We start from the raw sequence: 13884 nt of genomic DNA on the forward strand, positions 1-13884 counted from the left end.
GAATATATGATCAAAATACTGTGTTGTAGGGTCATTTGAAAGCAATTCGTCTCTGTGTGATTTTGGAACTGACACGATACGCAGCTAGGTTCATCAGTTACTGTTTGTATTGTTTAGAGATCATTTTGTTTTATTTTCCTTTTTGATTTGCCTTTGTTTTTTGTTTTTGTATAAATTTAATGGGTACAAGTGCAGGTGTGTAGTTTTGTCAAATGGATTGATTGCTCAGTGGTGATGTCTGGGCTTTGAGTGTAGTAGTGTACATTGTACCCATTAAGTAATTTCTCATCCCTCGCCCTCCTCCTTCTGTTTTTTTTTTTTTTTTTTTTTTTTGACAGAGTCTTACTCTGTTACCAGGCTGGAGTGCAGTGGTGCAGTCTCAGCTCATGACTCTCGTGCCTCACCCTCCCAAGTAGCTGGGATTACAGGCGTGAGCCACCACACCTGGCTAATTTTTGTGTTTTTAGTAAAGACGGGGTTTCGCCATGTTGGCCAGGCAGGTCTCAAACTTCTGACTTCAGGTGATCCGCCTGCCTCAGCCTTCCAAAGTGCTGGGATTACAGACGCAAGCCACTGCACCCAGCCAGTGATTTTTAACCAGATTGATAATCTGATAGACAAAAAGATCATTTCATTGTTTTAACTTCTTTAATTATGAATAAATCTGGCAATATATTATGAAAACAATGACAAGAATAATTTGATATAAAATGCACAAATCAGACGTCCTCGAAGATCATTTTAGAGGCAGCATGAAGTGGGGGCTGTGCTGGCAGTGGGGGCTGGGTGTGGAGAAAACCAGCCAAAAGAAAACCAGCTCATGGGATCCTGGAGCTTTTGACTGGGGTTCACTTGGAGCCCAGACTCAGGCCGGTTCTGACAGGAGCACCTGCCAGGCCTCAGCTTAGGGGCACAAGGTGGGACACATGGACTGGGTGTGTGGTCCCAGAGCCTAAGAGGCACCAACAGAGGGGTCTCTGCAGAGACCATCGTCTGGCCAGGAACTGCTTTTGCACAAGGAGCCAGAAGTAGTTTGCCCCGGTAAGTGGGGGCCTGGACTCACGCAAACCATTGCACCATGGATGGCCAGAGAAACTCAGAGAACCTTCCTGTGCTTGTTAACACACTCTCTCACTTCCTCTGCAGCCTCCGCCAAGCCAAGCAGTCAGCTCCTAGGACTTCCCTCCCTCCACCTGAGGCTCCTTTTCCTCCCATCCTCAGAAGTCTCCAGCCTCCTGGGGTTCCCCTCCCCGCTGCCAGCTCCAGCAGGGGCTGGCAAGGGCCTGGGAGAGAGAAGTGGGCTTCCTGGGGACACCTCCCCGACTTTGGAGTGTTCAGAAGGTGATGGAGTGACCACCAGGGGGCAGTGTGGACAGGGCTCCTTAGGACTGGTCAGGCAGACACCTTTGCAGCGACCTCGCAGGACAGGAGCCCTCCACACACCTTTCCCACGGGAGCTTCTCCCTCCACCCGAGTCACTACTATCTGCTTTCCTAGAAGGCACTTCTTTACTTCTAATTCTTCTCCACTCTCCAGGTACCTGATATTCTCAAACGGGGCACTGTAATTTGTTTAATTCATTTAAATTGATTTCATGTAATTGGGAGATCAAAATTGTTCAGTTGCAAGACAAAGTCTTAACTTGAACTCTCAGGACAAGGGCGGGTCCCTCAACGCAATGTATGAGTGTTGCTGCAGGGCTGTTGGGCCATTTTCCACCTGCCATAGATCATATTCTTCATCAAAGAAAAGGGAATATTTAGAAACTGACAGTACAAAAACAAAGCAAAACGAACAAAAGAAAACCAAAACAACAAAAAACACCAAATCACCAAAAACAAAAAACCCAAAACAAACAAACAAACAAAGCCCAGAGAAGTTGCTACTGTAAATAGATGTGTGTATACATGTGGCTGGTATGAATCTTATCCACAAATTCAGTTTTGTGGGAAACATCACATTTATTTATTTAAATCAAGTCATATTGTACTTGGGCATGGTTGGAGGTTCTTACCCCACCCCACTTCCCAAGGCCAGTGCACAGGCAGGGCCTTGAGGTCACCCTTGGGTTTAGGTGCCCAGACCCAAGCTTTTGTGGTCCCATCATGTGGGCACTGGCATCTTTGCTGAGGTTAAGAATTTCAAAGCCAGGATCTAGCCCATTTAGGTAAACCCAAAGTCACTCTCCCAGGTGGCCCAGTCATCTTCATGAGAACAAGAGCCATGAGCCTCAGTTGCTTGTGGACAACTCTGCCTCTTCTTCTCTCCCCTCAGTGTCACGGTCCCCTGCCCCATCCCTCTCTTGAACAAGTACCACAACCTCCCCACCATACACAGGGAAAGGGCCAGCCCTCAGGTTTTTGGCCTGGCATCTTGAATCTCCTCCCAGGAAACAGGCCACAGAGGGCCTGGCGTTCTCTTGTGAAAAGCTGGGCGGAAGGGAAACAGAGGACAAACCCACAGAGAACAAACCCACAGACAACAAACCGCCGAGAACAAACCCGCAGAGAACAAACCCACAGACAACAAACCCGCCGAGAACAAACCCGCAGAGAACAAACCCACAGAGAACAAACCCGCAGAGAACAAACCCGCAGACAACAACCCGCCGAGAACAAACCCGCAGAGAACAAACCCACAGACAACAACCCACAGAGAACAAACCCACAGAGAACAAACCCACAGAGAACAAACCCACAGACAACAAACCCGCCGAGAACAAACCCGCAGAGAACAAACCCACAGACAACAAACCCACAGAGAACAAACCCACAGAGAACAAACCCACAGACAACAAACCCGCAGAGAACAAACCCGCAGAGAACAAACCCACAGAGAACAAACCCGCAGAGAACAAACCCGCAGACAACAAACCCGCCGAGAACAAACCCGCAGAGAACAAACCCACAGACAACAAACCCACAGAGAACAAACCCACAGACAACAAACCCGCCGAGAACAAACCCACAGACAACAAACCCGCCGAGAACAAACCCGCAGAGAACAAACCCACAGACAACAAACCCACAGAGAACAAACCCACAGAGAACAAACCCACAGACAACAAACCCGCCGAGAACAAACCCGCAGAGAACAAACCCACAGACAACAAACCCACAGAGAACAAACCCGCAGACAACAAACCCGCCGAGAACAAACCCGCAGAGAACAAACCCACAGACAACAAACCCACAGAGAACAAACCCGCCGAGAACAAACCCGCAGAGAACAAACCCGCAGACAACAAACCCACAGAGAACAAACCCGCCGAGAACAAACCCACAGAGAACAAACCGACAGAGAACAAACCCACAGACAACACACCCACAGGCTACAAGCCCACAGAGTAGAAACCCACAGAAAACAAACTCACAGACAACAAACCCGCAGAGAACAAACCCACAGACAACAAACCCGCAGACAACAAACCCACAGACTACAAGCCCACAGACAACAAACCCACAGACTACAAGCCCACAGACAACAAACCCACAGACTACAAGCCCACAGAGTAGAAACCCACAGACGACAAACTCACAGACAACAAACCCGCAGAGAACAAACCCACAGACAACAAACCCGCAGACAACAAACCCGCAGACAACAAACCCACAGACTACAAGCCCACAGACAACAAACCCACAGACTACAAGCCCACAGACAACAAACCCACAGACTACAAGCCCACAGACAACAAACCCACAGACTACAAGCCCACAGAGTAGAAACCCACAGACGACAAACTCACAGACAACAAACCCGCAGAGAACAAACCCACAGGCAACAAACCGACAGACAACAAACCCGCAGAGAACAAACCCACAGACAACAAACCCACAGAGAACACACCCACAGACTACAAGCCCACAGAGTAGAAACCCACAGAAAACAAACTCACAGACAACAAACCCACAGAGAACAAACCTGCAGAGAACAAACCCACAGAAAACAAACCCACAGACAACAAACCCGCAGAGAACAAACCCTCAGGGAAGAAACCCATAGACAACAAACCCACAAAGAAGAAATCCACAGACAACAAATCCACAGACAACAAATGCACAGACCACAAACCCACAGAGACCAAAGGAAAAACGCATAGACAACAAACCCACAGACAACAAATCCTTAGAGAAAAACCCACAGACAACAAACCCACAGAGAACAAACCCACAGAGAACAAACCCACAGAGAACAAACCCGCAGAGAATAAACCTATAGATAACACACCCACAGACAACAAACCCGCAGAGAACAAGCCCACAGGCAACCAGCCAAATTATGTCTGCTGTGCATCTCAGCAGATGATGCTGCCACCGTCTGTATATGAGCACGTGTGTGTCAGACTTTCCCATAGTCTCCAAACTTGGTTTCAGAATAATGCTTCCAGTGAAATGAGCCAGCCACATGAAGTCACAAAGCCCCAACTCTGTTCAGCACCTGGGGTAAGTAAGAATATTTTGGAGCACCTAGTGTGGGGAGTAGTCCTGACTCCTTTACATGTCATGTCTTAGTTCATTCTTGTTGCCATCCTTGGAACTGAGACCAACATCATCCCCCCATTTGCCAGACAAGCTGCTCGGGAGGAGAGGGCCACAGCCCCTTATCTCCTCGCCAAACAGGAGAAGATCCCCAGTTGCTTTTTTTTCTAAGGAAGAGATTCTTTTAAAAACATTTTTTTCATAGAAAAAAAAAATCTGGAAAAAAAAAAAAAAGAATGAAACCAACCCAATAATCCCATAGACAGTTTTTGTTTTTGTTTTGGAAATTGACCCTTCTGGTCTTAAAGCTTGAAACTTAAATTTGTTTTATCGGAGTTCCTTCCTCAGGAAAGGAGCCCAAGTCCTCTCAAAAAGTATCGGAGAACTGACACTCACCAGATCATCTTGTCTGGACAATGAGCCGTCGGGCCCTCCATTCATCACGACTGCTTCCTTACCCCTCCCGAGTTCCTGTTACATCTCTTCCCTGCTATATAAACCCCTAATTTTAGTCAGTCCAGAAGATGGATTTGAGACTGAGCTCCATCTCCTGGGCAGCATCACTCAATTAAAACCTTCTTCCCTGGCAATATTTATTGTCTCAGTGATTGGCTTTCTTTTCTTTTCTTTTCTTTTCTTTTCTTTTCTTTTCTTTTATTTTCTTTATCTCTCTCTCTCTCTCTCTCTCTCTCTTTTTAAGATAGAGTCTCACTCTGTCACCCAGGCTGGAGCACAGTGGCTCTATCTTGGCTCACTGCAACCTCTGCTTCCCAGATTCAAGCACTTCTCCTGCCTTAGCCTCCTGAGTAGCTGGGATTATAGGCACCTGCCACCACAGCTGGCTAGTTTTTGTGTGTGTGTGTGTTTTTTTTATAGAGATGGGGTTTCACCATATTGGCCAGGCTGGTCTTGAACTCCTGACCTCAAGTGATCCACCTGCCTCGACCTCCCAAAGTGCTGGGATGACAGGCGTGAGCCATCATGCCCAACTGAATATGTGTGTCTGTGTGTATGCTTATGGGGATGTGCAAATGCATGTGTGAATGTGTGCATGTGTCCGTGTGAATTGTGAATATCCGGGACTTGAGCACACTCAGCTCCTGATGCACTTCCTGTTTCCTCAGCAGCCGAGCTCTGGTCTGGCAATGAGTGACAGCACATCCGGGCACCCCACCCCCGGGCACCCCTCCCACACCTACTTCCCACGGCATTCCCAGCTCCCACCACTCGGAAGGAGCTGGAATCATGAGTCAGGATAATCACCGAATTCTCTTCGACCTTCCTCAGCTCCTGGTTTGTTGAGGCAAACCCCCATCTCTGGCTTTTCCTGGGCCTTCACCTGGGAAAGAAGGAGGCAACCCCGGAGCTGGAAGCTACTTCAGGGCTCACCCAGAACAGCAGACTCAACCTGGGCCCATCCAGGCATCACCTGAGAGCTTCACGCACCTGCTTCTGCCTGGTAGCGGCTCAGAGGTTCTGACAGAATTGGCCTGGGGTGAGGCCTGGCATCCATGGGATTTTTACAAGCTTCCAGGTGATTCTATGGGGAAGCCAAGGTGAGAACCCCTGTCCTAGAACCAGGGGCTGGTGGGGAACTGCGGAGAACATTAGTGCTCCCAGAGCCTCGGGGTTGGTTTTGAAAGGAACAAAACACATTTTTTTTTCTCACATAGACATGCAGAGGAGACGTTTTAAAATAGACATATAGAGAGAGAGACGTTTCAATAAAGAGAGGTTTGGGTTTATATAAGTAAAAAAGATAGAAAATAGGGAATGAGATTAGGCTTCCCCTTGCTCTCAAAAAATGGTTTGAGAGTCTTTTTTTTTTTTTTTTTTTTTTTTTTTTTTTTATTTTTTATTATACTTAAGTTCTAGGGTACATGTGCATAACGTTTATATCATGTATAACTCCCCAATGCAATCCCTCCCTCCTCCCCCCTCCCCATGATAGGCCCCAGTGTGTGATGTTCCCCTTCCCGAGTCCAAGTGATCTCATTGTTCAGTTCCCACCTATGAGTGAGAACATGCGGTGTTTGGTTTTCTCTTCTTGTGATAGTTTGCTAAGAATGATGGTTTCCAGCTGCATCCATGTCCCTACAAAGGACGCAAACTCATCCTTTTTGATGGCTGCATAGTATTCCATGGTGTATATGTGCCACATTTTCTTAATCCAGTCTGTCACAGATGGACATTTGGGTTGATTCCAAGTCTTTGCTATTGTGAATAGTGCCGCAATAAACATACGTGTGCATGTGTCTTTGTAGTAGAGTAATTTATAATCCTTTGGGTATATACCCAGTAGTGGGATGGCTGGGTCATATGGTACATCTAGTTCTAGATCCTTGAGGAATCGCCATACTGTTTTCCATAATGGTTGAACTAGTTTACAATCCCACCAACAGTGTAAAAGTGTTCCTATTTCTCCACATCCTCTCCAACATCTATTGTTTCCTGACTTCTTAATGATTGCCATTCTAACTGGTGTGAGATGGTATCTCATTGTGGTTTTGATTTGCATTTCTCTGATGGCGAGTGATGACGAGCATTTTTTCATGTGTCTGTTGGCTGTATGGATGTCTTCTTTTGAGAAATGTCTGTTCATATCCTTTCCCCACTTTTTGATGGGGTTGTTTGTTTTTTTCTTGTATATTTGTTTGAGTTCTTTGTAGATTCTGGATATTAGCCCTTTGTCAGATGAGTAGGTTGCAAAAATTTTCTCCCATTCTGTAGGTTGCCTGTTCACTCTGATGGTAGTTTCTTTTGCTGTGCAAAAGCTCTTAGTTTAATGAGATCCCATTTGTCAATTTTGGCTTTTGCTGCCGTTGCTTTTGGTGTTTTAGACATGAAGTCCTTGCCCATGCCTATGTCCTGAATGGTACTACCTAGATTTTCTTCTAGGGTTTTTATGGTATTAGGTCTAACATTTAAGTCTCTAATCCATCTTGAATTAATTTTCGTATAAGGGGTAAGGAAAGGATCCAGTTTCAGCTTTCTACTTGTGGCTAGCCAATTTTCCCAGCACCATTTATTAAATAGGGAATCCTTTCCCCATTTCTTGTTTTTGTCAGGTTTGTCAAAGATCAGATGGCTGTAGATGTGTGGTATTATTTCTGAGGACTCTGTTCTGTTCCACTGGTCTATTTCTCTGTTGTGGTACCAGTACCATGCTGTTTTGGTTACTGTAGCCTTGTAGTATAGTTTGAAGTCAGGTAGCGTGACGCCTCCAGCTTTGTCCTTTTGACCTAGGATTGTCTTGGCAATGCGGGCTCTTTTTGGTTCCATATGAACTTTAAAGCAGTTTTTTCCAATTCTGTGAAGAAACTCATTGGTAGCTTGATGGGGATGGCATTGAATCTATAAATAACCTTGGGCAGTATGGCCATTTTCACGATATTGATTCTTCCGGTTTGAGAGTCTTGGAACTGGTTCCACTCTGTGATAGCGATGAGTACTGTTCCCCCAACTTTTGGCTCTCAGCCTTCCAGGCACCGGTGGGATGGGACTTCCCTGCCCCTCATGGTTGAGAAGAGCCGTGGGCTTATTCTAGCCAGTGAGTGGTAGATGGATGTGATTCATGTCTCTTCCAGGCTGGAGCATTAATTGTCCAGGTGAAATACTCAGGGACTCGTCCCTCCAGCGCAGAGAATGGCAATGTTTCCAGAGGGTCTGTGGGAGCAACCTGATCTCAGAGCACAGCCCCCAGAGGATCTGCTGTATACATGTGGTGAGGGAAAGAAAGAAAACCAGCTGTCTGCAGCCACTGAGAGTTTGGGGTGGTTGTTTTTCATGACGAAACCAGCTCACCCTGACTTATACAAAGTCTTTGAGTTATACAGATGGAGAATGAGGCTCTCGGGTGCCTCTGTTCTCACAAAGCAAGAGTCTAGCTAAATCCATCTATCGAGGGAGTAGAAAAGGGGAGGTGCTGGCTTGCTCACCCTAGACAGCTGTTCAAGAAGTCAGGACACCAGGCCTGGAGTGATACTTCGGCCACCCTTCTAGTTGAGGGTCTTGAGGCCACACAGACAGGAAGTGGCAGAGACGGGACACACATTGGTCTTCTTACTCATAGTCCGGCCCTGAGCTGTGGGCTGCCAGGACACCATGCTCCCATACGAGTAGCCTTCCCACTCCTTACCTTGAAGGAAAAGTGTTTTTGGACAACTACCTAATGGAAACATTACATGGGCCTTGGAATCTGTTAGACCTAGCTTCCTGAACTTCTTGCTAGTTGTGTGACAATACACAAGTTTCTTAACCTCTCTGAGCCTCAGTCCTCTAATTATACTCCCCTCATAGAGTTTCTAAGAGCATCCTGGGGCTGGCACGTGTCGACGCACCCAGTATTTGATAGAGCTTGTTAAACATTGGTTATCCTCTATCCCTATTGCACCTGAAATGGTAAGCGCTGCCTGTCAGCTTCCATTTCCCCAGCAGTGCCCTGAGTTGTTCCGATGTTCATCCATCTCCCACGGAACTCAGGTTCTTTTGGAAGAAGCCACTTCAAGTCCCGCTCCAGGCTTAAGCCAGTCGGCACATTCCGTGCTCTGCCCCATTGCCAGGGTTCAGGAGTGTGCTCGTGATCTAAGCACCCCCACTCCCAGATACATCTCAAGATTCTTGCTTGGACTTCTAGGCACTCAGGTTCCTCTGAGAGGGAATGAAACTCACTTCTCTCCATGTCCTTTCCTCTAGGAGATGCGTCCTTCATAAAATTCTCATCAACACTGTTCAGACACATCCCACCCCAGCAGGGGACAGCCTGGGCTCAAGCTGGGATCCCTACTCTATTTATTTTCTGCTAATTAAACTTCCTAATATACTCCACGCTAAGTGTGCTTGCAAGGCAGGGGGTGTGGGATAAGCAGCCCTGCCTGGCTGGGAGAGGGGCAGCTCCCTGCTGTACTATGTATTAATAAAGAGACACATGCATGGCAGTGCTTGTCTGGGCCTTGGTGGCAGCTTAGGACAGAAGGCACGTGACAATCAGGGTTTCAAACAACCCAGGAAGAACACTGCTTCAGGGAAGACAGCTCAGCATCTTCCCCTGGCAAAGAATAGTGACATTGGTAATACTCTCCAAAGAATTTCAGGATTTTGAGCAAACGGAAAAGCAACACAGAAATTCATGTCATCAACACGATATGGCTTTATTGGACACTGAAGACTTTTACTGGAGGCTCAACAACATAATCCTGCTGGTTGGTTTTACTTCATTGATTTTCCACTGTGTCTAATTACATGGCTAATGCTGATGGTGGATAAGCTACAGCTCTTTTCCTGCCTTCCTGAGGTTTATCCACCAGTGTTTCAGTTCTGTGGTAAGATACTGTCCTAAGCCCCCAACGTCTCATGGATGCTGTTTTTTTGTTTGTTTTGTTTTGTTTGTTTGTTTCTTTTTACAAAGAGTTCATAGCCTGTGGAAGACTCTCCTCCGTCACACACTTATGTTCCCTCCATACCAGGCCTGGGAGGAGGAGTCTAGCTTGTGGGGACTGTACATATGCTGTGGCCCATGCAGAACCTGGAGAGGCCGTGACCCCTTCTAGAAGTGATCTACCCTGAATCCTTCCCTCCATAGGAGGTATTTATTAAATGCCAGATTCCTGAAAGGCTCTGAGATGGGCACTCCCTCTCCTGAGCCCTCCCTTCCATTACTGCTTTCTTATTTCTGGCCAGGGGTCCCTGGCCCCTCCTCCCTGCTTCTGTGGGACCCCAATTCACCTCCACGTTTGCTCAATTGCCCTGCACTGTAGTAGTCCATTGGCACTCTGTCTTCTCCTGGAGAAATAGCTGAAGAAGTTTATAGGGTTTCCTGGGCCAGGGCTGTTGTACAGTCACCGCACAGCAGGAAACGACCCTTCAGGGCCTAGGAGAGCCAAGGCTGGTGGGCAGGTACAGGGGGAGCCAGCACTGCTGTCCACCACTGTGCAGCCTGGAGGCTGTTTCCCATGACCCTGCTGATGGGACCCAAGGCACCCCAGGCCGCCCACTGCCCTGCCCCCAGCAGGCTCTCTGCGCCCCGGCTTCCCTGCATGCCTGCTTGACATGGACGGTGCACCCTCAGACCACACTTGCCCTGCCAGTGAGCCGCCAGTGAGCTGGGAACTCCACAGAGCATGGAGACTCGCCCCAACATGGTGCTGAGAGACTTCACCAAACTGTAGCCTGGCTTCCACCTGCACTAAGCTGCGTCCCCAAAGGCGACCCCAGCCCTGGTTGACCCTTGGCTCAAGACTTTGCAATGCAGCCAAACCACAAAATTCACCTCATCCAACTCACCCTGCTAAACCATTTTCAGTAGTTCTCCTCTCACCCTTCTGGAACTTTCCATTTCCACATGGCCCCCATGTCCCGTTTTTCATTTCCCCTTAAGTCCCTTTTTGATTCCTTTCTGTTCTCTCTTTGAAGACCTCGGTCACCGTTTTCTCAGTTGGGATTGAGCTTGGTCGGTACCGGAATCTCTCCCCACTGCTGCAGGAGTCTGAAGGAATCAGTCTTGCTGCCTGTAACACATGTCCAGCGCTGCTTTTTCTTTGGTGAGTGTCTTAGTCAGTTTGGGCTGTTAGCACAAATGGCTTAGGCAACATACATTTCTCTCTTACAGTTCTGGAAGCTGGAAGTCTGAGATCAAGGTGTTGGCAGATTCAGTACCCGGTGAGGACCTGCTTCCTGGTTCACAGGAAGGACACTTCGTGCTGTGTCCTCACATGGTGCAGAGAGGTGGGGGTCTGGTGTCTCTTCCTGAAAGGGCACTGATCCTATCATGGGGGCCCTGCCATTGCGACATCATCTAAACCTCCCGAAACCTCATCTAAATCTCACCTCCGTACTATCACATTGGGGATTAAGGCTTTAACACGTGGATTTCGGGGGACAAACGACAAAAGCATTCAGTCCATGGCACATGCCCAGTGCCCTGACTCCTGCAAGTGCCACACCACAGCCTCGCCAGGGCTCTGTCCTGAGGGGTGTGCCATGGGCCCGGTGTACCATGGGCGAGGCGCACAGCAACCTCTCGGCCACCCCACCAGCGAGTGAGTTCCCGGCACCCTTGCTCTCTCTGGTCACCCATCTACCAGTCTTGTTGCTCCTGTGCACTAGAGGACCAGCTGCCTGGGGACTGCGGGTCAGCTGTGGCCCCGGCCACCTGTGAACCTTCTCTCTGGCCAGTGGCTGCAATCACATCTTCTCTAAAGATGTCTGAAGCCTAGCCTTGGGGAGCCGAGTTGGTCCTTCCTTGGGTACTGAGCCCTAGGTAACTCTTGAGAGTTCTCTTTGTATCTTTATAGTTTCTTTCTCACCAAGCTTAATCATTTCTTTACAGGAAACTTCCTCTGTTCAAGTGACTGTATGGTTTCTGCCTCCAGCTTCGTTTTGGGGTGCCAAAAGAGAGGCAAGCAAGGACCACGGGGGTGCAGGGGATGGGCAACTGGCAAGCGGGGAGACCCATGTAGCGCACTTAGTGCATGGTACACACCAAGCCTGGATTTCATTATTTTTAAATGGGTATTGCTATTTTTAAAGAACAGTTGCAAATATTTATTGTGTGTTTTGCAATAAGTGGGTCAAGATCAATAAGATATTGTTGATCAATTGATCAATAAGATACCTTTTATTCTTAAAAGTCATATTCTTCTGGTTCAGTGGGGAACACACTGCTGACCTGTATTTGCAGCATTATGTGATAAGTGTTCTCCTTTTCAGGTGTGTATTAGCCTGTTCTCATGCTGTCAGTAAAGACATCCTGAGACTTTTTTATAATTTGTGAAGGAAAGAGGCGTAGTCGACTCACAGTTCCTCATGACTGAGGAGGCCTCAGGAGACTTACAATCATGGCAGAAAAGGAAGCAAACATATCCTTCTTTGCATGATGGCAGGAAGGAGAAGTGAAGAGCAAAGAGGGGAAAGCCCCTTATAAAACCATCAGATCTTGTGAGAACTCAATCACTATTACGAGAACAGCATGGACAGCATGGAGGTAATTAACTCCCACCAGGTCCCTCCCACGACACGTGGGGATTATGAGAACTACAGTTCAAGATGAGATTTGAGTAGGGACACAGCCAAACCATATCAAGGTGCCACCAGCAAGCACCTACCTCTACCCCTCCCTCATCCTTGTCCTCATTCTACAATGATTTGGTGAAATCTGGTCCCTGCCTCAGTTTTACAGCCTCCCCATGACTCTGGTTACTTCCTGATTAGCTTAAACTAAACCTAACTAGGTTACCCCAGGAAAGCATTTCTGTTCCTGACACCCCCCATCTGCCTGTTGCTTCCACTCCACCTGTATGTGTCTGGGCACATCCCTGCGTCCCTTTGCTGGCTTCTAGCCCACTCATTTCAAGCGTTTATCCCATGAGTTTCATAAACTTGTAGAAGATCAGGGCTTGAGGCAGTGATGGGGAAATGATAGGAAAGACATTTCTGGATGTATTCTGCCATCCTGCAGATCCCTAAACCACCTCTCCCTCTCCTTTCCCTCCAGAGAACAGCTTCTCCTTGTCTCCTGTGGAATAGTTCCACCCACATTCGTGGGCCCTTCCTGTACCAAAACTGTACAGGTCTCACTTCCTGTACCAAACACTTGGCAAACAAATGTCCCGTCCTTGGAAAAATTCTGTTGAATAAAATTTTCTCTCTTTGATCCATCCAAATGTTTACAAAGTGTTACAGAAGCCCTGGAGGAACAAGCAGTTCTGCCTTAGTGATCAAGAAGATTTCACAGAGGGGGTGATATCTGAGCAACAGTGCTTTTTGTTTTTGTTTTTGAGATGGAGTCTCGCTCTGTCGCCCAGGCTGGAGTGCAGTGGCGCAATCTTGGCTCACTGCAACCTCCGCCTCTCAGGTTCAAGTGGTTCTCCTGCCTCAGCCTCCTGAGTGGTTGGGATTACAGGCGCCCGCCATCATACTCAGCTAATTTTTGCATTTTTAGTAGAGACAGGGTTTCACCATGTTGGCCAGACTGGTCTCGAACTCCTGACCTCAAGTGATCTGCCCACCTTGGCCTCCCAAAGTGCTGGGATTACAGGCGTGAGCCACTGTGCCCAGCCAACAGTGCTTTTAATTGGCATTTTCTTCAAAGATTTTGATGCCCTATAGGAGGGGGCCCATGACTCAGCCTCAGCCAATCAGATCACTCCATTCCCTGGGCCACCTACACACCTGCTCTTCCCTGATCCACTGCAATGTCCTCACCCTGAGATCTGAAACAAGAGGCAGACATGGGAGCTGAGCTGTCTTTTGGGAGAATCCTAGCGAGAGGGTTCTCCAACTGGGGCCACCAAGTGAAGGCCTCATGGCAGACTAACCCCTCCCCTCCCTGAGGCTGGGAGGAGCTGCTGTCCTTTTGATTCTGTGAGCTACCTCAGTTGCCTTCCCCAAAATCACACACACACAC

At 48.0% G+C, this 13884-nt stretch overlaps 1 long non-coding RNA gene across 1 annotated transcript; it reads left to right on the forward strand.

Annotated features, from left to right (window-relative positions):
• The first annotated feature begins 8860 nt into the window (after positions 1–8860).
• On the forward strand, positions 8861–12362 carry LOC117096693. The gene is made up of 3 exons (XR_004442589.1): positions 8861–10065; positions 10893–11020; positions 11809–12362. It is a non-coding gene; the product is annotated as an uncharacterized LOC117096693 (long non-coding RNA).
• The last annotated feature ends 1522 nt before the right edge of the window (positions 12363–13884 follow it).

Source organism: Trachypithecus francoisi, unplaced genomic scaffold (genome assembly GCF_009764315.1).
Source record: "Trachypithecus francoisi isolate TF-2019V2 unplaced genomic scaffold, Tfra_2.0 Lachesis_group14, whole genome shotgun sequence".
Lineage (NCBI taxonomy): Eukaryota > Metazoa > Chordata > Mammalia > Primates > Cercopithecidae > Trachypithecus > Trachypithecus francoisi.